The following is a 23659-nucleotide window of genomic DNA, read 5'->3' on the forward strand; positions in this document are numbered from 1 at the left end:
GAAAAAAAAACTACAAGGGGAGACGGAGATTGAATTAGATCCAACAAAGAATTCTACATCTACATCTACATGGATACTCTGCATATCATATTTAAGTGCCTGGCTGAGGGTTCATCGAACCATCTTCATAATTTTCTGTTATTCCAATCTCGTAGGCCGCGGTGGTCTCGCGGTTCTAGGAGCTCAGTCAGGAACCGCGCGACTGCTACGGTCGCAGGTTCGAATCCTGCCTCGGGCAGGGATGTGTGTGGTGTCCTTAGGTTAGTTAGGTTTAAGTAGTTCTAAGTTCTAGGGGACTGATGGCCATAGATGTTAAGTCCCATAGTGCTGAGAGCCATTTGAGCCAACCAATCTCGTATAGCGCGCGGAAAGGATGAACACCTAGATCTTCCCGTACGAGCTCTGATTTCCCTTATTTTATCTTTGTGATCGTTCCTCCCTATGTATGTAGGTTGAGCATGTAGGGTTCAGAATGAGAGGGGAATTCCTGGCAGCAACCTCAGACCAATTTGACGACGGAAGCCCCCCTGCCCCCCCCCCCCCCCCCTAATTAAACAAAAAAAAGCACGCTTCGTTTGTTCAGTCAGGGGTCACTGTATTGAGTTGTCACTCATATCGTTTGCGAGTGCGCTGTGATACGCCACCAGCATCTGGGAGAACGGCGTTCCAGATGCTCGTCTCGCAATCTAGATTTAAATTTTCCGTGATTACCCTAAATCGCTTAATTGGAAATGCTTGGATGATTCCTTTGAAAGACATACAGCCGATTTCCTTTCCCGTCCTTCTCCAACGTTAGCTTGTGTTCCAGTGACTTGTGGGTTAAATCCCAGTCTTCCCTGCTGCATAGAGACGGAAGGTTGGTGTGACCTTGCATTCAGGACGTGACGTCGAAGCTGTGAGAACCGTATGCATTGCCTTGTCGGTACTCTCTACGGGATTAACTTGAAGATTTTCCCCGTAAACTGCACCTACCGCTGTTTGCTGTAAGCCGGAAGCGATCGCCCGTGTTTGTCCGTCGGCTTCCGCGGACGGTGCGTTTTTTGGCGGGGCGCCATGTAGCTGAGAGTTCGATCGCCGCTGATAACGATCGGTCCGGTGTGCGTCTGTCTACATGGCAAACTCATTAGCCGCTTTCAGCAGTAATGCGTCGCCTGCCCCGTACTCCGTCCGTGCTTATCTTCAGCTCACGCGGCAACCGTGTGTTGTTGTACGATATGTCGGCGAGCAAAAGGAAAACCACAGCGCCTATTCTGCAACTTTTGTATCTGTAAAGCTGGACTAGGGTGGAAAGAAATTAAAACCTTCACAACAGGAAAAAAATGTTCAAATGTGTGTGAAATCTTATGGGACAACTGCTAAGGTCATCAGTCCCTAAACTTACACACTACTTAACCTAAATTAGCCTAAGGACAAACACACACCCATGCCCGAGGGAGGACTCGAACCTCCGCCGCGACCAGCCGCACAGTCCATGACTGCAGCGCCTTAGACCGTTTTTTTATTTATTTTTTATTTTATTTTAAAATCTCATTTTGTTCGCTTTTGTTCGTTCCATCTGCTCGAGGCGGACGTCGTATGTCATCGGTTTAAGTTCGTTGTTGATCGATTAACTCAGTTTTTTTATTGCAGAGGGCAGCTAACCGTCTGGCCGAACACGCTGAGCTACCGTGCCGGCATTCGGCTAATCCTGCGCGGCTTCACAACAGAACTGTGCTTGATCATTATATAGGGTGGTCGGAAATTCCCGCTACAGACTTCTAGGACTTGTAGAGGTGAGTGAGTACATCGTATTTTGAATAAGGAACCCATGTCCGGAAACGTCATCCAACGAGACTACAGAGCGTCAAAGTTATAGGCGCGGGCATCTGTAAATGTACGTATACACAGGGTGATTCCGTGATGATGTTACAGACTTTCTAGGATGATGGAGAACGATAAATGTATTAATGTGAAGTAAGGATCTCTGTACCGGAAACGAACGAGACGAAAGTTATAAACGAAAACCGCTCTGGTACCTCTGAGAGTTGAATACATGTACCGGTTCTTGTGTTGCGAAGGGTGTAGGGCTGGTAACTTTCAATGGTGGTAGTATGGACAAAAACGAGAAAAAATTTCCAATGAACGTGGGCTCTAAACTGCGTACCTTAACAGGTATGAACACTTGCTCAGTAGAGCAGATGTGTTTCACATTAGCGAAGATGAACGAATGGTCAGAGCTCCTCAGGTATGCAATTTAGAGCCCAGGTTTATTGGACATTTTTTCTCGTTTTTGTCCACACTACCACCATTGAAAGTTACCAGCCCTACACCCTGCGAGTGGAACAGGAAAAGGGGGAAATGATAGTGCTACACAAAGTACCCTCCACCAGTCGCAGTGGGGTGGTTTTTGCAGTATTCATGTAGAAGCAGACGCAGAAGAAGCGCACCCAAGTGGTCAAAAGCAAAGTCAGAGTAAAAATTTGGAAGGACAAGAAGTACAGGCTCGTGTCAAGACAGAGGTAAGACAGTCTCTGTATGTCCATCTTTTTAGAGATGGATGCGGGACTGTTCGATACAGGATATCAAATTAAACACCTTTGAGCCGTCTAGTACGCAACCTTATTCTATTTGGCAGCCAGTTTCAGCGTTTTACTACGCCATCTTTGGTCATAACCGAGCTAGCATCTTCCTACACGTCGGGCCCTGAAGATGTCGTAGTAACGAGCTGAAACTGGTTGCCAAATAAAATAAGGTTGGAAACTAGACGACTGTAAGGTGTTTAATTTGATGTCCTGAGATAAGACAGAGTTACAGCTTTTCATTCTTATCGTTCAGTTTGTGCGTCAAAGAAGAATAATGAAACTGAAAGAAAATTTTGGAAAAGGAGTAAAGTTGGAGGCGGACTGTTATGAATGTTCAGCTTTGTAGACGACATGAGCCGCCTGTCCACAAATAAAGAAGAGTTACGAGAGCAGTGGAAAATAATTGTGGATTAAGGGTAAACAAAGCAAAGACGAAGCTGATTGGTGTGACTAAATGGCCGCGTGTGAGTCTTTCAATTAGATGCCACTCCGGTGACTTGCGTGTCCTTAATCTACCGGTGTTACGCAACAAGGGAAAGGGTAGCTAAGTTTAACGTTCAGTCCTCGCATATTTGAGAAGTGAAAGCTGGATTAAAAGCAAACTGAAACTTCCCTGATGCGACCGGCTTTCGATCACGCTTTGTCTTGAATTCCAGACAGGCGCTTTACCGGTCGACCACCGAGCCCGACACGAAGGTAACTAGAAGTAGCGGAAGGAGAATAACGACTCCTTAAAACAAGACTGAACGACCAAGTAGTACAGGAAAGGTAAGGATTCTGCAATATAGGAAGGACGAATACTGCTCAATAGAGCCAAAACAAGGGCGGTATTACAAGTAGACCACCACAGGCGAAGAAATGTATTTTCAGTCAAAGAACTCCGCTCCTACCAGTTCCTAAAAGTGTGCAACTGGAGCAAAGTATCCAAACAAAAACAAATTAAAAGCATTTGGTGTGGATGGTGTATAGTGAGATACCTGTCTTACGGTGCATGAAATATTTTTCGGACCATTTTTATTTCGACCACAGTGTAGCCTATATAAAGAGATCGAAGACAGTAAGAGGATATTAGTGTTTAACTACCTGTCGACAACGAGGTCATTAGAGACGGAGTTCGAGCTCGGATAGTGGAAAGATGGAGAAGTAAATCGGCCCTGCCCTTTCAGCGGAACCAACCCGGCAAACGTCTGAAACGATTTAGCGAAATCAGGGGAAACCTAAGTTTAGATGTCCGACTACTCTGATTTCTGACACTGTTACATAAGTTTTGAAATGTGACGAGCCGGCCGCGGTGGCCGTGCGGTTCTGGCGCTGCAGTCCGGAACCGGGGGACTGCTACGGTCGCAGGTTCGAATCCTGCCTCGGGCATGGATGTGTGTGATGTCCTTAGGTTAGTTAGGTTTAAGTAGTTCTAAGTTCTAGGGGACTTATAACCTAAGATGTTGAGTCCCATAGTGCTCAGAGCCATTTGAACCATTTGAAATGTGACGAAGGTTTGTCTTTTTATGAAGTATACATCTGTGAAGTATAAACGTGTACCGTCAGTGTATGGATGTGTATTAGTTCATAATCTTTCATGGGACAGTCATCGCGGTTCCAAACTGAAGCGCCTAGAACTGCTCAGCCACCCCGGCTGGCGCTTCAGTCCGGAACCGCCCTGCTGCTACGGTCGCAGGTTCGAATCCTGCCCCGAGCATGGATGTGTGTGATGTCCTTAGGTCAGTTAGGTTTAAGTAGTTCCAAGTCTATGGGACTGGTGAACTCAGATGTTAAGTCCCATAGTGCTTAGAGCTATTTTGAACATCTGTGCACTGTTACGCAATTCATCACCTAACAGACATCAGTGGAATGTTGTGTGTGTGGACACCTTAGTTACACAAGGCGCTTTTTAATTTGTTGTTTTATTTGTGACAAACCAGTTTTTTAACAAACCTGTGTGGAAAGTGCTGCACACTGCCCACTATAATGTCAGCATGGTATGTATGATATAATCAAAATGGAACAGTAAGACTAATAACAAGTTCTTTAAGACAAGTTCTTTAAGTCTTAACTGTTGAATCGATCATAAGGAATCAATACTACTGAATGAGACCTTAGCTATTAAAAGTTTCTTCAGAATAAAAATTCTAGCTGGTGCGACGAATGACAACTTGCTGTAAATGTAGAAAAATATAAGTTAATGCAGATGAGAAAGAATCCCGCAATGTTCGAATACAGCATTAGCGGTGTGTTGCTTGACATACGACCTCGATTAAATATCTAAGGTGTAACGTTGCAAAGTGGAATGAAACAGAGCAAGCATATAAGGATTGTACAGTGGAAGGCGAATGGTCGACTTCGGTTCATTGGGAGAATTTAGGAAAGTGTGGTTCACCTGGAAAGGAGACTGCTTATACAAGACTAGAGCGACCCATTCTTAAGTACTGCTCGAGCGGCTTCTGTCTCGGGTTCTTCGGCCGACGTTCATCTAATGATTTTACTGACGTTTCGCCAGCACGAGTGGCTGGCATTGTCAAAGTTTCACCCTCCATTGCCTTGGTGAACTGGAGCCGTGCTCGCGGCCGCAGACTATATGTACCTGGCGCGCCAACGTCCGAGGGCTTCTCTGCGGTCATTTCCGGTGCGGTTCTCCTTTTGCTACCTGCGATGGTCGTTCGCTGCAGTACGGGAAGCGAGGATTCGTTTACCTTAAGGCTTTCCTCTTTCTTGTTGAAACTGTTCGCTTGTTTTTTGTATTTCTACAGCTTCTCTGAACAAGCGCGTATGATAATGCTTCTCTACAGCCAGAACTTCGGTGTCGGCGAATGTTATTACGTGGTCGGTCTCACTCAGTGCGTGCTCCGCCACGGCCGATTTCTCCATCTGCCCCAACCGGCAATGTCGCTTATGTTCTTTGATCCTGATGTTGATTGATCGTCCAGTCATTACAACAAAAACTTTTCCGCATGCGCATGGTATACGGTATATTCCCGACATTGCAAGCGGGTCCCTTTTCTCCTCTGCCGATCTAAGACACTCTTTGATCTTCGTTGTCGGTTTGAAAATCGTCTTTACGCCATGTTTGCGCAATATGCGGCCGATTCTGTCCGTCGCTCCTGGGAATGTATGGAATAAAGGCCGCACCCGACATTTCTTTTTCTGATTCCTTACTTCGCCGAGTGTTTGGCTCTGTTACACTTCTAATATAACTTGTGGAGTACCCATTGCTCCTCAGAACACTTTCCAGGTGTTGCATTTCGCGTCTGAGGTGCTGCGGCTCACATATTCGTCCTGCTCGCGTTACGAGCGCATTAATCATGCCTCTTTTCTGGCTCGGGTGGTGGTTTGATAGTTTGTGCAGGTATCGGTCCGTGTCTGTCGCTTTTCGATACACGCTGTGTCCCAAGTTTTCACCATCCCTTGTGACCAGCACATCTAGAAATGGCAGTTTTTTGTCCTTTTTTACTTTCACGATAAATTTTATGTTGGCATGGAACCCGAGACAGAAGCCAATAGGCAGTTTGTCAACAAGTGGCCACGAAAGCCTTAACAATTTTGTACTGCTCGAGTATCTGGGATCCGCACCAGGGCGGATTAAAGGAAGACACCGAAGCATTTCAGAGGCGAGCTGCTAGATTTATCATCGGTAGGTTTTATCAACACACAGATATTACGGAGATACTTCGGGAACTCAAATGGGAATCTCCGGAAAGAAAGCGACGTTCTTTTCGAGGAACGCTACTGAGAAAACTTAGAGATCCAGCGTTTGAAGCTGACTGCAGAACGATTCTACTACCGCCGACGTACATATCGCATAAGGACCACGAAGATAACAGAAATTAGGGCTCGTATGGAGGTATGTAGACAGTCGTCTTTCCCTCGCTCTATTTGCGAGGAGAACGGAAAACGAAAGACCAGTAGCGGTAAGAGGTACCTCCCGCCAGGCACCGTACGGTGGGTTGAGGAGTATGTACGTAACGGTGGATGTAGAACAGGTTCCAAACTGCATTGCTCCAACTTGAGGAAACAGATAATTTAGTTACCAGAAGGACGTAACTTTTCGTAATTTTCAATAAATTCATTTTAAAATCAGATAAGGTGAAGGAGAACAATGAATTTAATCACACAGATTTCTAAAATAATCTAAAACTGACGTGGCAGTGCAGGTCCAATATTTCCAGATGTATTCGTTTAGGAAAGATGAATATAAGATTTGACAAATATCTGCAGCATTGCGATGTTCCAGACCCTTGATAGACTACATAGGCATTCAAACGACGAAATTTCTTTTTCACGACGAATATAATCGTTATTACTGCTTGTGTAATCCACAAAATCACTGCTTGACGTTACATCACAAAATTCAATGTTGTAAGAGGACTATTCGGAAAGTAAGGTCCGATCGGTTGCGAAATGAAAACCACTGTGAAAATATTTTCTGTGCATCGTTAGCTAAGCCTTCTAGCTTCTTCTCTACGGAGGTGCCGCTTCGACATTTTTCGTTGCGCTGTACCACCTTTCCAGTACCCTCGTCACAGAAGGCTGTGCTTTCTGGAAATTCTCTTCGCTGGTCTCGAGCTCATTGTATGTGCCAAAAAGTTGTCTTCATAGCCAGCGGTTCATGTGAGCAGAGATGAAACTCAGGGGGAGCCAATTACGGGCTGTATTGTGGGTGATCAAACAATTCCCATCGAAAACGCTGCAGGAGCATCTTCATTGCCCCTGCAGAGTGCGGCCGAGATATGTCGTGAAGGAGGAAACGCATGATAGTTATGTGGGCTGCATGACATCAGGCGAAATTGTTCATTCCCACTTACTTGGTGGGAGAGACTATTTCCTCGGCATCTTTACGTGCTCACTGTGCGCTCAGAACTGAAATAGCGACGTGGCGGGCATACTAGAAACACAATGGAACACATCCGTGCAACGCTTCGTAGCATTTTTGCTGTGGTTTCCATTTCATGCCCGATCAGGACCTACTTTCCGAATAGCCCTCGTAGAAGTGCACACGTGTCAAGAAAAATCGACGTTGTGGTCCTGATATACACAAACACCCCACAGATGACAATAGCTGTTGAAACCAACCACAAAACATATTTTGGAAATGTGCGCGAGATTCTGCCGCTTTCACTGTGTCTATTACAAAACTAGTCGGGCAGCAGTTACTATAGGAAGAGAGTCCTTCTCGGTTTAGACTGAGATATAAAGCAGGCTGATGACTATCTGTGCCTCCACAGGAAGAAAAACGTCAGGAGATTTATGAACGCAGGCCTCCAGTCGGTACAATGATTTCCAGCCTAGGCGTGGTCGAGACAATCGATGCCTATCATTTCGGCTTCGTACAAGGGTAATCAACGTACGAGTATGATACTGTCTTCATGCCTGGTAACGGAAGAAAGACTAAGAAATTAAAACAGTCGCAGACATAATTCCTTTGACATTGCGTACTGGAATGCGATATTCTACGCATTTCGTTAAGAAAGGAATTAAGAACTGAAATAAGCACTCTCTCCAGCAATCAGTTCTATGTTACACCTGCTGAAGCTACCGAACAGGCTTTGTTACATTAGGGTAAGTTTTTAACTGATCTGAAGGTAGTCGTCACTGACGGAAAGAAGTAGAATGACGACAATGTTTGGGATCATCGACTCCAATTAAAGAAAGAATATCAAGAAGTAATAATGTGAACGGGAAGTCATAGTAATTACCCTCAGCCCGCATCTCGTGGTCGTGCGGTAGCGTTCTCGCTTCCCACGCCCGGGTTCCCGGGTTCGATTCCCGGCGGGGTCAGGGATTTTCTCTGCCTCGTGATGGCTGGGTGTTGTGTGCTGTCCTTAGGTTAGTTAGGTTTAAGTAGTTCTAAGTTCTAGGGGACTTATGACCACAGCAGTTGAGTCCCATAGTGCTCAGAGCCATTTAATTACCCTCAAGAATCAGCTAGCAACAGTAAAGATGAATATAAAAACGAGCAACGCATATTAAAAGAAACATGAATCACAATTGCTGTTTACGGCGACTGTTGTGCAAATTGAACGCCAGAAAAATAATAGAGAATATGAAAGAAAATTTTGATCAGAAGTATTAGGGTTACAAAATAGTAGTGTCCCTCCACAAAAAGCCAGTAACGTTCAGAAATAGAGGTACCGAAATGGCTGACTGGAGTAAGGTATAAATAAAACAAAGAAAAATTAATAAAAAGTTCAGAAACAGGAGTATTAAATCCACTCAGAGAAATAATTTTAAAGAAAGAGAGATGAAAATTCCCATCTGCGGCAGCAGCTGTGTGTATTGAGGTTTCATCTTCCTATTCTTCTTCTTTCATTCTATTCTTGTTATGGAAGCTACAGTTTTCTTAAGCTGAAGTTTCATGTGCGTGAGTACTATATAAAAAATGAGAGTGGCTGTAGGCGTTATTGTCTTTGGGGCATTCAGTCCGAAGACTGATTTGAAGCAGCTGTCCCTGCCAGCATGCCTTGTACAAGAAACAAAACTCGTCTATTAAATTAAGGCCTCAATACTTTATCTGATTCCTTCTGCGTCGCCTGACGTAATTCAGATAGACTCCATTACCCTTGCTTCACTTTTGTTAACATTTGTCGTATAATCATTTTTCGAGACACTGTCTGTTCCGTTTAACTTTGCCGCCTCTGAATCAGTATGATAGAAAATACAAAATAGTAAAGTTCATCATTAGTTATATTGTTAAATAGACGCTGCAAGAACTGATTTTATACCTTAACCGAGATCGAGTTCAACCTTCTCTTAACATCACTACTGTACTTTTCTATATGCCTGAAAGTGATCCTTGGGGCAGGTCATATGTCAAATACAAATTGTTAGGGTCGGGATTAAAAATAGATAAATAATTATTATTAAGACCGCTGTATCTTCGCTGTACATAACGCATAGAACTACGTGCTTTAACTATGAGGTCTAAACAAAGCACACAAAACATCAAGAAACATTTGGCTGGTATGTCGAATCACTGAGAAAGTGTTGGGTATTCTTGGTAGACCTTGTACCATGTTTACAGCGAGCTTACATCGAACGAATTTGTACCTACGGCCGGATAAATCGACTGAGACGGTTTCTTTAGCCTGACCGATGGAATCGGCATAGGAGAGGGTTTGTCGCTAAATTTGAAGATAAAATTTTGCGATTAACCAGAGCACCGCAGCAGAATTACAGCCTGACGCTCTACACGCCAGTTTATACACTCTAGTCTCCGTTGCAGTAAGATAAAAATTCTCTTGACTGAGTTTATGTGTAAAAGCACAGCTGATTACTGGCGCGACGACGTATTAAAAAGTTATTTTAGCACGTATGTACAATGTATGCCTGCAATCTTTACTCTGATTACTTTAGTAATCTGACACAAATGCGAGACTAAGGAAAGAGAACAAGGCACAACACTTATTACATCACCAAGGTCCTATTTTTGGTGCCATATTAGAGCGCACCTTGTTTGAGATCTCAAACTATATTCTTGCGCATTGAATGTTCTTCCACGACCACCGAATAAACCAATTTTTACGAATTTTGACATAGTGTACAGACACATTTCCGGTCTAAAACAGTTACATGCCAATAACTTACACCATCTCCTTTACATTTTGTTGCTGAATATCAACTGGAAAGAAGAGACTGTCCATCTGTTTATACTTCGTTAGCGGTAATTAAGGGGTTAATGTAAGGCCTATACTCTCTGCATTATCTCTTGGGGGAGCTAGCTATGACAAAACTGTTCCACCCAGTGTGCAACATATATATGAGGCAGGCGATATACTCTCAGACATCAAGAAAAATGTAAAAATTTCTACTCCAAAGAACGCACATCGTCAGGTGTGAATATTACTGAATCATCAGTTTACTAAGCCAAGGCTGCAAATACTGACACAAATAACTTGCCGAAGAATGGGAAAGCTGGTAGAAGCCGACCTCTTTTGGGAAGATGAGTTTGAGTTCCGAAGAAATACACAAAGCAATACTGATCCTGGGACTTACCCTGCGAAACAGGTTGAAGAAAGGAAAACCTATAGCGTTTGTAGGATTACGGTAAGCTTTCGAAAATGTTGACTGGAATAAACTCTTTGAAATTCTGAAGGTAGCAGGGATAAAATACAGGGAGCGAACAGTTGGCTACAACTTGTGCAGAAACCAGATTGCTGTTACAAGTGTCGAAGGGCATGAAATGGAAGCAGCATTTCAGAAGAGACGGAAGAGGGATGTAGACTCTTCCCAATCTTATTTTATCAGTACAATGAGTAAACAGTACATGGAACTAAGGAGATATTTGTAAAGGAAATTAAAGTTCAGAAAGACGAAATAAAACCTTTGAGAATTGCTGACGGCATTATAATACTGTCAAAAACAGAAAAGGGCGTGGAAGAATAGCTGAATGGAATTGATAGCATCTATTAATGAGATTATAACATCAACATTAGAAAAGGTAAAACGAGGTGAATAGAATGTTGTCGAATTAAATCAGGTGATGAAGGAAGATTGAAATTAGGAAATGAAGCACCAAAAGTGGTTTATGAGTTTTGTTATTTGGGTAGCAAAATGACGATGGCCAAAGTAGAGAGGATGTAGAATGCAGATTGGCAGTAGAGAGAAAATCATTTCGTAAAAAGAGAAAGTTGTTAACGTGGATTATGACTTTAAATGTTAGGAAGTATTTTCTGAAGATGCTTATGTAGTGTACAGCGTATAGCCTTGTGCGGAAGTGAAACGTGGATGAGAAACTGCGCACACAGGAAGTGATGCAAAGTATTCTAAATGTGTTGCTATAGAAGAATACTGAAGGTTACAAGCGTGGAACGAGTAAATGACGAGGTACTGAGTCGATATGTGGAAGAAATAAATTTATGGCACGACTTCACTAAAAGGAGGCATCGGTGGATTGGACACATCCCAGGCATCAAGAAATCGTCTGTTTGGTAGTGGAACATTGGGTGGGATATTAGAGGGAGATTATGGTTCAAGTAAAGCAAGCGGTTGGAAACGTACGTAGGTTGTAATAGTTATGCAGGTGTGAAGAGACTCGCACGGAATAACGTAGACATTGCATCAAACTTTTCGATCTGAAGCCCCTCAACAACAACAATGACAGAGGGAGCTATCCAAAGAGAGAATAAACTTGAGAAAAATAACGTTTGCTAGACTTTATTTACACAAACAATGTTATCTACATCTACATCTACATCCATACTCCGCAAGCCACCTGACGGTGTGCGGCGGAGGGTACCTTGAGTACCTCTATCGGTTCTCCCTTCTATTCCATTCTCGTATTGTTCGTGGAAAGAAGGATTGTCGGTATGCCTCTGTGTGGGCTCTAATCTCTCTGATTTTATCCTCATGGTCTCTTCGCAAGATATACGTAGGAGGGAGCAATATACTGCTTGACTCTTCGGTGAAGGTATGTTCTCGAAACTTTGACAAAAGCCCGTACCGAGCTACTGAGCGTCTCTCCTGCAGAGTCTTCGACTGGAGTTTATCTATCATCTCCGTAACGCTTTCGCGATTACTAAATGATCCTGTAACGAAGCGCGCTGGTCTCCGTTGGATCTTCTCTATATCTTCTATCAACCCTATCTGGTACGGATCCCACACTGCTGAGCAGTATTCAAGCAGTGGGCGAACAAGCGTACTGTAACATACTTCCTTTGTTTTCGGATTGCATTTCCTTAGGATTCTTCCAATGAATCTCAGTCTGCCATCTGCTTTACCGACGATCAACATTATATGATCATTCCATTTTAAATCACTCCTAATGCGTACTCCCAGATAATTTATGGTATTAACTGCTTCCAGTTGCTGACCTGCTATTTTGTAGCTAAATGATAAAGGATCTATCTTTCTGTGTATTCGCAGCACATTACACTTGTCTACATTGAGATTCAATTGCCATTCCCTGCACCATGGCCGGCCGAAGTGGCCGTGCGGTTAAAGGCGCTGCAGTCTGGAACCGCAAGACCGCTACGGTCGCAGGTTCGAATCCTGCCTCGGGCGTGGATGTTTGTGATGTCCTTAGGTTAGTTAGGTTTAACTAGTTCTAAGTTCTAGGGGACTAATGACCTCAGCAGTTGAGTCCCATAGTGCTCAGAGCCATTTTTGAACCTGCACCATGCGTCAATTCGCTGCAGATCCTCCTGCATTTCAGTACAATTTTCCATTGTTACAACCTCTCGATACACCACAGCATCATCCGCAAAAAGCCTCAGTGAACTTCCGATGTCATCCACAAGGTCATTTATGTATATTGTGAATAGCAACGGTCCTATGACACTCCCCTGCGGCACTCCTGAAATCACTCTTACTTCGGAAGACTTCTCTCCATTGAGAATGACATGCTGCGTCCTGTTATCTAGGAACTCCTCAATCCAATCACACAATTGGTCTGATAGTCCATATGCTCTTACTTTGTTCATTAAACGACTGTGGGGAACTGTATCGAACGCCTTGCGGAAGTCAAGAAACACGGCATCTACCTGTGAACCCGTATCTATGGCCCTCTGAGTCTCGTGGACGAATAGCGCGAGCTGGGTTTCACATGACCGTCTTTTTCGAAACCCATGCTGATTCCTACAGAGTAGATTTCTTGTCTCCAGAAAAGTCATTATACTCGAACACAATACGTGTTCCAAAATTGATATTCAGTTTCTTGAGTTCAGTGTCTCATCCACATACTGAAGATAACTGCAAAATACAAGAAACTGAAACATAAGAATTATTTTTTATACTTTTTTCAACACAACTTGTCAGCAGATTAAACCATTGGTGCAAATAAATAAGTCCGATGCACAGTCCTCAAAACATTTGAGAAGTGTGGAAAATGCAAGTAATGTGTTCAATATTAAATTTATTGACCAATTTAATTGAGATCTACTATTTGAAGGTGTTAAGCTGTCATAAAAAAGATTGGTAAACTGATGAGATGAAATAGTTCATTGACAACAGGTCTCGTAGTTTCAGTGTAAGAATGCGCCTCCCTTCCTGAATGAGTCTGAAGGAGCACAGCCATTGGCGGTATAAGAAATTATAGCCTTAGGATCTCTTCTTCGTTTAATAATTCCACTTTTCTTAGTAAAAGCTTTATACAGCCGCAACTGCATAAATTCTTCCCTGTTTTTGACAACCGGCTTCGACAGATAGAACTATTGTCTGCTGATCTTCAAACAATATTTGTTGCACAACATTTTCATTGTAAGTCAGAACCTCATGCCATGTTGTCATAATAGTGGGTAAAATGTAGCACATGATGCAGAAGTATGTCAGAAATAAAACATTTGTAATTAAACAGCCCTTAAGCACGTGGCCATGTCCGTATACGTAGGGCTCACAGGTGATTTTTAAGTCTTAAAAATCACAATATACAGTAAAATGCTCATATGCACATCCGTTTACGTTTGCGTGACATGTTCCATACATTGATGGTCCACTTCAGTTGAATTTAAACCATATTCCTAATCTAAGTTGGATCGTCAGTGTATGGAACATGTCACGCAAACGTCAACAGCTTGCAGACATGCATTTTTCTGTATATTGTGATTTTTAAGACTCAAAAACCGTCTTTGAGCGCCACGTATTTGTACATAACCATATGCACAAGATGATTTTTAATTGTAAATGTTTCATTTCTGACAGACCTTTGCATAATGTGCTCCATTTTATCCATCATTATGACAACATGGAATGAGGTTCTAATCGCAATGAACACCTTTTGTAACAAAAAATGTTTGAAGACCAGAAGACGGCAGTTATATCTGTCGAAACCGGTTGTCAAAAATAGAGAAGAATTTATGCAAACTTGGCTATAGACAATTTTTTTACGAAGGAAAGTGGAATTATTAAACGAAGAAAAGATCCTAAGGCTATAATTTCTTATAGCACTAATTGCTGTGCTAGCATCGTTGATTGAGGAAGGGAGGCGTATTCTTACACTGAAACTACGAGTCCTATAGTCAATGAAATTTTTCAATTCACCATTCTTTTTATGATGACTTAAAGCCATCAAATACAAGATAACAATTAAAATGGCCAATAAATTTAACACTGGACACATTACTTTTATTTTCAGAACCAGAAGATGACAGTTATATCTGTCGAAATCCACTGTCAAAAACAAAGAACAATTTATGCGATCTTGGATACAGAAATTTTTTTACAAAGTAAAACAGACCGCTCTTTCTAACTTGTCAACATGAGAACATTCAATTCAGTTGTCTTCATTTGTCCAGCTCCGACGTGACATGTTCCTACAATAATGCTATGCAACTTCCTCAAGACGGTTCCTTACATTTTAGTTTGTTCCCTGTAGCATTTTCCTTCATTTTCTCTTCATAACGATGTCAGATTAGGGGTTCATTAGTTTCATAACAATGATATTCATTAAATAATTTCATGAACAAGAGAGTGTAACCTACAGAGTGTATTTCAGTATCGAAGAATTCGAAATAAGAAGCTTAAAACGTCATTGTAATGGCATTAAACACAATTAAAAACCATCGACCTTCAGAAGTGAATACCTGAGGCTGCAAATGAGTCTTATCACACTGAAATAGGTGGCTTTGTGGAAACTGCTGGCGAAGTGGAACATACCACTTGCTAGAGATTTTAACACTTGTTGGAATCAACAAGCTTCCATACACAATAACTCAGTTTCCTCACAGTGTGAACTAGCTCCCTCAATCTGGGGCGGATGTTGTAAGTTTGGACTGGCCATCTTAAGGCCAGGCTACTTTTATTTTATCCATCCCCTACAAGAAAGTTTTTTGTCTAGATATATCCGTATTGTTTACGATACCTTTGGGTTCGGAGTGTCCGACAAGGATCCTAATTGTCTTTTGCATAAGAATGCAATTATGTGATTCGTTGGACGTGTACATAAGCGCTAGCCAGAAAGCTTGATAGTGGGTGATGCGCATGAGTGATAAGGTCCTTATGGCAGATAGTGAAATGATTTGTCGGCCACAGAACAACGAATATACCAAACGGAGCTAGGAACACGTGCACTATTATAGTAGCTGTGGTAGCAGCGGATGTACCAGAACACTGGTCTTGTCCAGTTTATCCTGCCCTTTAGCTAATCCGTCCAGCCATCACGGCTGACCCAGAGTTTCAAGATGGCGAGGCCCTGAGGGTCTACTCAAACAAGGCTTCATAGCAGATAAGTCTGATAAAAGTGCAGTTACGTCGCTCAATATCTTTGAGAATTAATGGCATAGATTATTATTTGGAAAGTTTTCTATGATTAACTGGAAAAAATGCTACAGATATACAATTAATTGCAGCGCACTTTTGTATGATAGTTTAGGAAAAATAAGTGTCTCAGAATGGACCATTCTCCGGCAGGGAAAAGACGATGCTCACGTTATGACAGAAAAACCTCTTACTTAGCTATGTAAAAACCGTATCTCATAACCGAGTAGATGAAGTAAACACAAATATTGCAAAGCACTTTTTAGCTGTGGGACGATGAAAATGAAGATAATTGAAATGTTGAAAGAACAGCGAATCACTTTCGTTAGAAAGGGACCTCCGCGTCTTTATTAAATAAATGTTCACTGATGTGGCACCGGAAAAACTTGCAAAACAGAACAAAAAATATCTTCTCATCTAGCAGGGAGAATTGGGGATTAGGGTGGAGGGAAGGAACAAAGAAGCCCGATAAAGCGAGTAGGACTGGTGCTTTGAGAGTTAATTATGTACATAGATGATTAATCTGTTGGTTTTGATGAGTCAAGTTTCGAGTATCGAAATATGTGACATAAATGACTGTACGTTTTGATTGCATTGACTTACAAGTCTGAAAGTTATACAGCGTCAAGGGAGTGTACACGCTAGTATTTCAAATATATTTCAACTTGATACCTCTACCCATTCCTGAGAAAAAGGTCTGTAAACAGACAGACGTAAAGAAGGACAACAAAGTAATCCAATAAGGGTTTCGTTTTTACCGACTGAAGCACGTAACCCTAAAAATGGACGTAATTGTGGCTGGTACATCATTCCGGAGCGAGACGCTAAATATAAAGATTGACTGAACCTGTCAGTTCAACAGCCAGAGCACTACGGCCCACGCGAAAATTCATTATGTGAGGAAGAACATTGCGTGTAAAGTTCTGTAGCAGTCGCTCGGTGAGCAGATATTGTGTCACATACGTCCGGTACAAATTAATCACGGTGTTGAATGCACAGCACGGAAGATTATACGAGGGTAATCCCAAAAGTAAGGTCTCCTATTTTTTTATAAGTACATAGACCTGTTTATTTCTACAGTGGTTTACGTGAGCTTACAGCTTGAACATTTAGCTATTTTTCGACATAATCACCATTTCTGTCGATGCATTTTTATAGACGCTGTGGCAGTTTTTGTATGCCCATGTCATACTAGCTCGCCGCCATGTTGTTCAGAAAGTTATCAACCTCTTCTTTCATCTCGTCGTCGGAGCTGAATCGTTGGGACCAAAATTAACGCTGACAGGTACTGTGAGACTCTGAAAAAATTCAAACGGGCAATTCAGAACCGGAGAAGAGGAATGTTGAGCAAGGGCGTACACATTCTCCATGACAACGCTCGCACACACATCGCTCCGCAAACCGTTGCTCTCCTGCAACAGTTTCAGTGGAACATCATCATCCATCCACCCTATAGTCCTGACTAGGCGCCCAGTGACTATCACCTGTTCCCTAGGCTAAAAGAACATTTGGCCGGAAAGTGGTTCAGATCCTACAACGAGGTGAAAGAAGAGGTTCATAACTTTCTGAACAGCATGGCGGCGAGCTCGTATGACATGGGCATACAAAAACTGCCACATCGCCTATAATAATGCAGCGACAGAAATGGTGATTATGTCGAAAAATAGCTAAATGTTCAAGCTGTAAACTGATGTAAACCATTGTAGAAATAAAGAGGTCTATGTACTAATAAAAAAATAGGATACTTTACTTTTCGGATTACCCTCGTAATACTGCTGTGTCACTCTAGAGACCAGAAGCCTGAGCGTTTGCATTGATAATAAACTGGCCGTGAGGACATGCAGGAGGCTCAATGAATCGATGGATGGAGAGTGAGGGTTAATGTTCTGATGGGGCTCAACAACTTGGTTTTTATTGACCTTGCATGAAAATAGGCAAGAAGTATAAACTTTGTGCTCTAAAACAAAGAACTGTTAGATTTATATTAAAATAGTAGTGATCGAATGCCGTGTCGCAAGGTAAACTCCGTCCACAGGACCTAGAGTGTTCATCAGTATCGACCGACCGCCGTGTCAACCTCCTTATGGGGTCATTGGATGCGATATGGAAAGCCGTGGTGTCATCACACCGCTCTCTCGTTGTCAGCTGTGGTGACCTGGAGTAGCTACCATTCGGCTCCTCCATTGGCCGCGCTAGGCAGAGTGGGCCTCGTTCCGGTCTTCCAAACAAGGAAAAGTTTCTAGTAACACCGGGAATCGAACCCGGGTCCACCCATGGCAGTCACCCGTACTGACCATTCACCTTTGGAGAAGGACTAATGCTACGTCGTAAGAAATTATAACTTTTTTCCTCTTCAGGATACTATTGTTTAAAGAAGCAAATAGAAATCAGCTAAAGACTGTAGTAATGCTTTTGAATCCCTTGAGTCGAAGCGATTTCTACCGCCTCACTCGGTACCAGCATAGGAATTTTGTTATCAATGTGTATTACTCTCGGTGGAAGCTCGGAACATGGAACTGGAACAAGTTTTATTAGCAAGCTACAAACTGAGGGACGCAAAAATGTACCCTTCTTCTAATTTCAACTTAAATGAGGGTTCTTTAATTCCTGTACATAAATGCCTGTAATTCCGCGAGTACTACCAAGACATTTTTAGGTACAGGAGCATTGATTATGTCAATAAATCTCACAGTTTACGAATGGTTTGTATAGCAGTTACAGAAGTATAAGGTGGGGCACAGCTCGGTACCAGATAAAACATAATAGCCAAAGTAGGCGCATGTTAGAAAGAGTCGCTGTACGCTTTGATCATAAGGATCAAAGAAACTTGACAGGAGTTACCGATTTAAATGCACAGGAAGTTAACCATCTTTGGAGTAATGACTTTCGGTAAGCGGCAAAGGAATCAGAAATCAATAGCGTACGCAAGCGCTGCCGGACGCAGCCGAGTCGGCGTATCGCAAGAAGGCGAACTCGTCTGGTTTGCTGCAATTTGTATTTCTTATTTACAGCACAGCTGTCGTGTATTCCAATCACAGGGGTTACTGAGGCAGCGAAACACACAATTAACAGAAAAAAAGTCATGGGTCTGATTTTCCGGATTGACGGCGCACTCTCAGAAATTGGCTGTATCTTGCAGTATATTACCGAAGTAATTGCCATACCGTTAAAGTGGGTATTGTAACTACAGTTAGCGCTTATAATTACTATTTCCTTCCACCTTCAACTAAATCAGAACGCATTAGTTGTGAGTTTTGCTATCAATACGTTGTCAAACAAAAATTAAGAAATTTTCATACTGATTTTTGATGATTTCACACAACTGTTCTTTTGGAATGTTGCTTTTAGTGTCGTCTATACTTTCATCATGGCTTCATCCTTTTATAGGTGAGATGTTTAGATCTGACATATGATGAAAAATTGAAGCATACGAAACGTATCGCTTAAAATACACGCAAAACTGCCGACACTGTGGTTAACATCAAATGGGAAAACACTGCGACAATGTTCTTAAAATGCACCAAAATTTATCATTCTCTGTAGAGACAGTAAATTTTGTACTTACTAGTTTAGATTGCTCATTAGCCATTTTCAGATCAAAGTGCATAATCGTTGCACATTTAACATGTCAGTAATAATTGTGATGACTTGCGTTGTTATAAATTGCACTGTTAACGTTGTACAAAGCTGATACGTAGCTGCTGCGTTTAACGCGTTATTGAGTCATTTATTCATGTTGTTTCTGAACATGTTAGGAGAGAGATTTCTTTGACGCATGACATGTGTAATGAACATGAATCTGAGTTTTTAAATTGCTAGTGAGTAGTGGAAACTTAGAAGTGTAGAAGTTACGAAATTTGTGAAACAGTACGGTATAAAAAGTATATTTCGCCCTTAGGGAGTAACGGGTACTGTGGTGTCGCATAGGTCTATAAAATACGCCTATAAAGTGTTAAGGTGACTCATATATGATGAGCTTATTTCAATAGTGGTACTAGTCCATTTTTGTTCATATTGAGACACAGAGTCCTAAAGTTAAATGAGAGCTGAAAAATCTGTAGTTAAGATACCAGAAATATTCAAGCACACGGATTCTTGCTAGAGATGAACCTTTCTTTCTGTTTGTTTGGCTCATTAATTTCACAAGCATTATAGACAGAAAAGTGCAGGTAATGGACTTGTACCACTATTGAAATAAGCCCTTCATATTTCCCTTAGTGGAGTAGTGTCAGAAATTTCTGGGTACAGCCACCATACTGTTCATTTTCTGCGATAAACGCTTCCGTGTCGTACTTGAAATTCTTATATCTACGATTCGTCTGTGCACGTGAAGATCATGAGTTTTGTTGAGTTTTATTCGGAGACGCACGAGCGAGCAAAAGTAGGTGACGTGGGCGACATTGTGCTTTACGCAAATGTGGAGAGATACTGAGATGACTTTCATAATATACATCGATTTCTTCCAGTCCCGACGGAGATAGTAACTTACGTGATAATTAACCTTTTTAGAATCTATGTTTGTATTTATTACATATTTAACATGTCAAAAATGTTCGTGAGTGGATTAAGGTAGGGAGTGAGTATCCGATACCGTATTACTGCGAAGGCGATTGTGCTGTAACACGATGTAAAATAATTTTCGTTTCGCAGGTAAGTAATGTCTAGATGCTATTTTGTATTTCTGCAAGATACGCCTGTAAAATGATTAGGGGTTTTATATAGCTCCGTTAGTGCGTTAGAGTATTGGAAATTTCTGGATACAGGCGCCATGCTCTACATTCTCTGTAACGTGCCCATTAATATGAGATTTAGTGGGCGATATTTATTTTATGTTGCCTGATAAATCAGTTTCTTGTGTGTACGCGCTAATCAAGAGTTTTGCTGAGTTATTCTCAGAGTTACGGGCAAGTGAAGTAGGCGACGTCGGCGGTAGTAGTTTGAGAGTCTTTACTTATTAAGTGATACGTGGCGACACTGGCAAAGCAGGAGAACCAAGTCCGGTTTCGCCAAGAAACATGGCGGACACATCGAAGAAAAGGAGTGGTACGGGCTCACACGGAATAAGCTGAGCGGCATTTCGCTAGAGGTGAGCGCCAATGGGCGGGGTGGCGGAACGCAAGCGGAGGACGTGGGACCCACCTGGAGAAGTGACCGCGGGCTCAGGCCTGAGGGTGTTCCGTCAGCCCCGCCGCCTCCGCCGCCGTCGTCGTGTTCGCAGGCGCCGCGTCCGCCGCCGCCGTCGCCGTCGCGGGAGAGAGCCTCAGGGGGGAGCGGTCCGGCCGCCGAGTACAGTGGAGTACAGAGGAGCAGGTGGCAGCCAGAGGCCAGCTATCGCATCACTGCCCGGCTCCGTCGCCCCCGCTGCCCCGCGCTGCGATCGGGCAGGGCAAGATGGCGCCAGCTGTGCGTGCCGCGCCGTGCGCACTGGCAGCGACGATCGATACGACGCCCGCCGCCGCGACGCTGGATGGCGGGGGGGGGGGGGGGGGGGGAGGAGGGAGGGCGCCGGCGTAGCTGTAGCTGTAGCTACGGCGGTGGCGGCGGCGGCCTAGTTGCTCCCCAGCCGCCCACTGCAGCCGGCTGGAGGGGTCAGGGCACTGGGCGCACGTCCCGTTTGGGGTCTGGGTCACCTCTGCCATCAGGGGAGACGTTCTTGAGCACCCAGACCACTCATCAGTTGGTGCCTGGTCTACGGTAGTTACGAAAAACGATAATTGCAGATAACATATCGTGAAAGTACGTGCAGAGACTTTCATGGTCGAGAAAAATCCTTTTGGACATCAACTCACGTCATTTTGAAACCAAAATCACTGTTAAAACCCACGTTTCGACCGTCATTGGAGTGATCCTCTTCAGGTAGACTAAACTGCTGGTTTCTTGGGACAGTCTCCCATACACACTGTCCTACCTGTGCTGTCATGTGGCAACCAACGTCGCTTTCCTGAACGTCACTAAGCAGTTCAAAGTAAAGATGCTTGTGCGACCACTCCTCCACAGGCGTCTCCAGAAAAATGGCTCTGAGCATTATCGGACTTAACATCTAAGGTCATCTGTCCCCTAGACTTAGAACTACTTAAACCTAACTAACCTAAGGACATCACACACATCCATGCCCGAGGCAGGGTTCGAACCTGCGACCGTAGCACCAGCGCGGTTCCGGACTGAACCGCCTAGAACCGCTCGGCCACAACGACCGGCGGGCGTCTCCAGAACTAGCGGTTCTGGTGCCTGAAGAAGAGTGATGGGCAGACGGTCGAAACGCTAATTTAAATCGTACTTTCAGGCTCAGAAAGAGTCGGTATAATGCCCTATAGGATACTGTCCAAACATTACTAAACTCTTCAGTAGCCGTGCACCAAATCTGACTCGACTCGTGACACAAACCGGCCGATGTGGCCGAGCGGTTCTAGGCGCTACAGTCTGGAACCGCGCGTCCGCTACGGTCGCAGGTTCGAATCCTGCCTCGGGCATGGATGTGTGTGACGTCCTTAGGTTACTTAGGTTTAAGTAGTTCTAAGTCCTAGGGGACTGATGACCTCAGAAGTTAAGTCCCATAGTGCTCAGAGCCATTTGACCCATTTTGTGACACAAGTTGGACTCCACTCGAACGTCCTTACTGTCTCTCAAAGTTCCCTGTCTGCTTTTATCATATGGTTTCAATCTATAATGTTTTACTTTGGACGAAAATACGAAAAGTAAATTCAAAGTGAACGTTTACAGTTTAGATACATAAGGGAATTAAAGATATTTATATATATCAACAGGGCAAGGTGAAAATTTGTGTCCGCCTGGGATTCGAACCTGAGTCTCTTGCTCACTCGGCTCTATGCCATCTGTACACAGTGGTCACTGCAACTGCATGGAGTACCCTAGCATGCCTCCCATCAGACTCAGCTTCCAAACTTAAGCCTCACACTAAAGATACAGTGCCCCTGCTCATCATCCATATTACTCGCGGCATATCGTCGATTTCCTTAAGAGTTCGAGCAAGTTGTGCGTCATCTGCACTGCAGGGATCATTGGATGTCATGACCTTAGTGTTTGTGCGATCTTTTCGTTATATATATATATATATATATATATATATATATATATATATATATATATATATATATACGAGGTGTGTTTTTTAAGTACGTACCGTTTCGAAATTAAAAAAAAGACGTGCTAAGATATCTCAATAATTTTATTTTTACATGAAAGCCTGTACCTTAATCTACGCAATGACGCCATTACAGTCTGATTCATCCTTGTTTACGTTGTGTACTGAGTGTTTAAGATGCCTCCGGTAATCGTGAGTGCCGCCGACTGTGAAGTACGGGCTGTTATAAGATTTCTTTGTGCTAAAGGCCTAAAAGCGATCGATATTCATCGTGGTGTCTGTGCAGTTTACGGACAAAACATTATGATGGAATGGCAAGAAAGTGGGTGAGTGCATTTAATGATAGCCGCACAACTGTGCGTGATGAACAATGGAGTGGGCGTCCTTCGGTCGTTAATGAAAGTTCGGTGCAGGAAGTGGACAATAAGGTGAGAGAAAACAGACGCATTACGATTTCCTCCTTGCGGGATGTCTTTCCTAATGTTTCTCGTAGTGTTTTGTATGGCAATGTGACCGAGCACTTGAATTACCGAAAATTGTGCGCACATTGTGTACCGAAAATGTTGACGGATGTGCACAGAACCAAACGCTTAGACAGTACATTGACTTTCCTTGAGCAGTACCACAATGGCGGTGATGATTTCTTAAGCCAAATAGTTACGAGCGATGAAACATGGGTGGCCTACGTCATACCAGAATCAAAGCAACAGTGCCATTCAGATTCACCGAGAAAACTGAAGTTTAAGCAAACAATTTCTGCCCATAAAATCATGTGCACAGTTTTTTGGGACAGAAAAGGAGTATTGCTTGTGGAATT

General features: G+C 43.1%; 1 protein-coding gene across 4 annotated transcripts in view; it reads right to left on the reverse strand.

The window, feature by feature from the left end:
- Positions 1-23659, reverse strand: part of LOC124619553 (synaptotagmin 1-like) — a 473464-nt gene that overhangs the window by 374133 nt on the left and 75672 nt on the right. The window contains exon 1 of one of the 4 annotated variants that reach the window (XM_047146031.1): positions 20880-21100. The exons of 1 other annotated variant lie outside the window; for it this stretch is intronic. The gene's annotated coding sequence lies outside the window, so the exon portion shown is untranslated. Of the gene's footprint in view, positions 1-20879; positions 21101-23659 lie in introns of those variants that run through there. 2 more of the 4 variants (XM_047146030.1, XM_047146028.1) reach the window with 2 other exon arrangements.

The sequence above is a fragment of the Schistocerca americana genome, chromosome 6, assembly GCF_021461395.2.
Source record: "Schistocerca americana isolate TAMUIC-IGC-003095 chromosome 6, iqSchAmer2.1, whole genome shotgun sequence".
In the NCBI taxonomy this organism is placed as follows: Eukaryota; Metazoa; Arthropoda; class Insecta; order Orthoptera; family Acrididae; genus Schistocerca; species Schistocerca americana.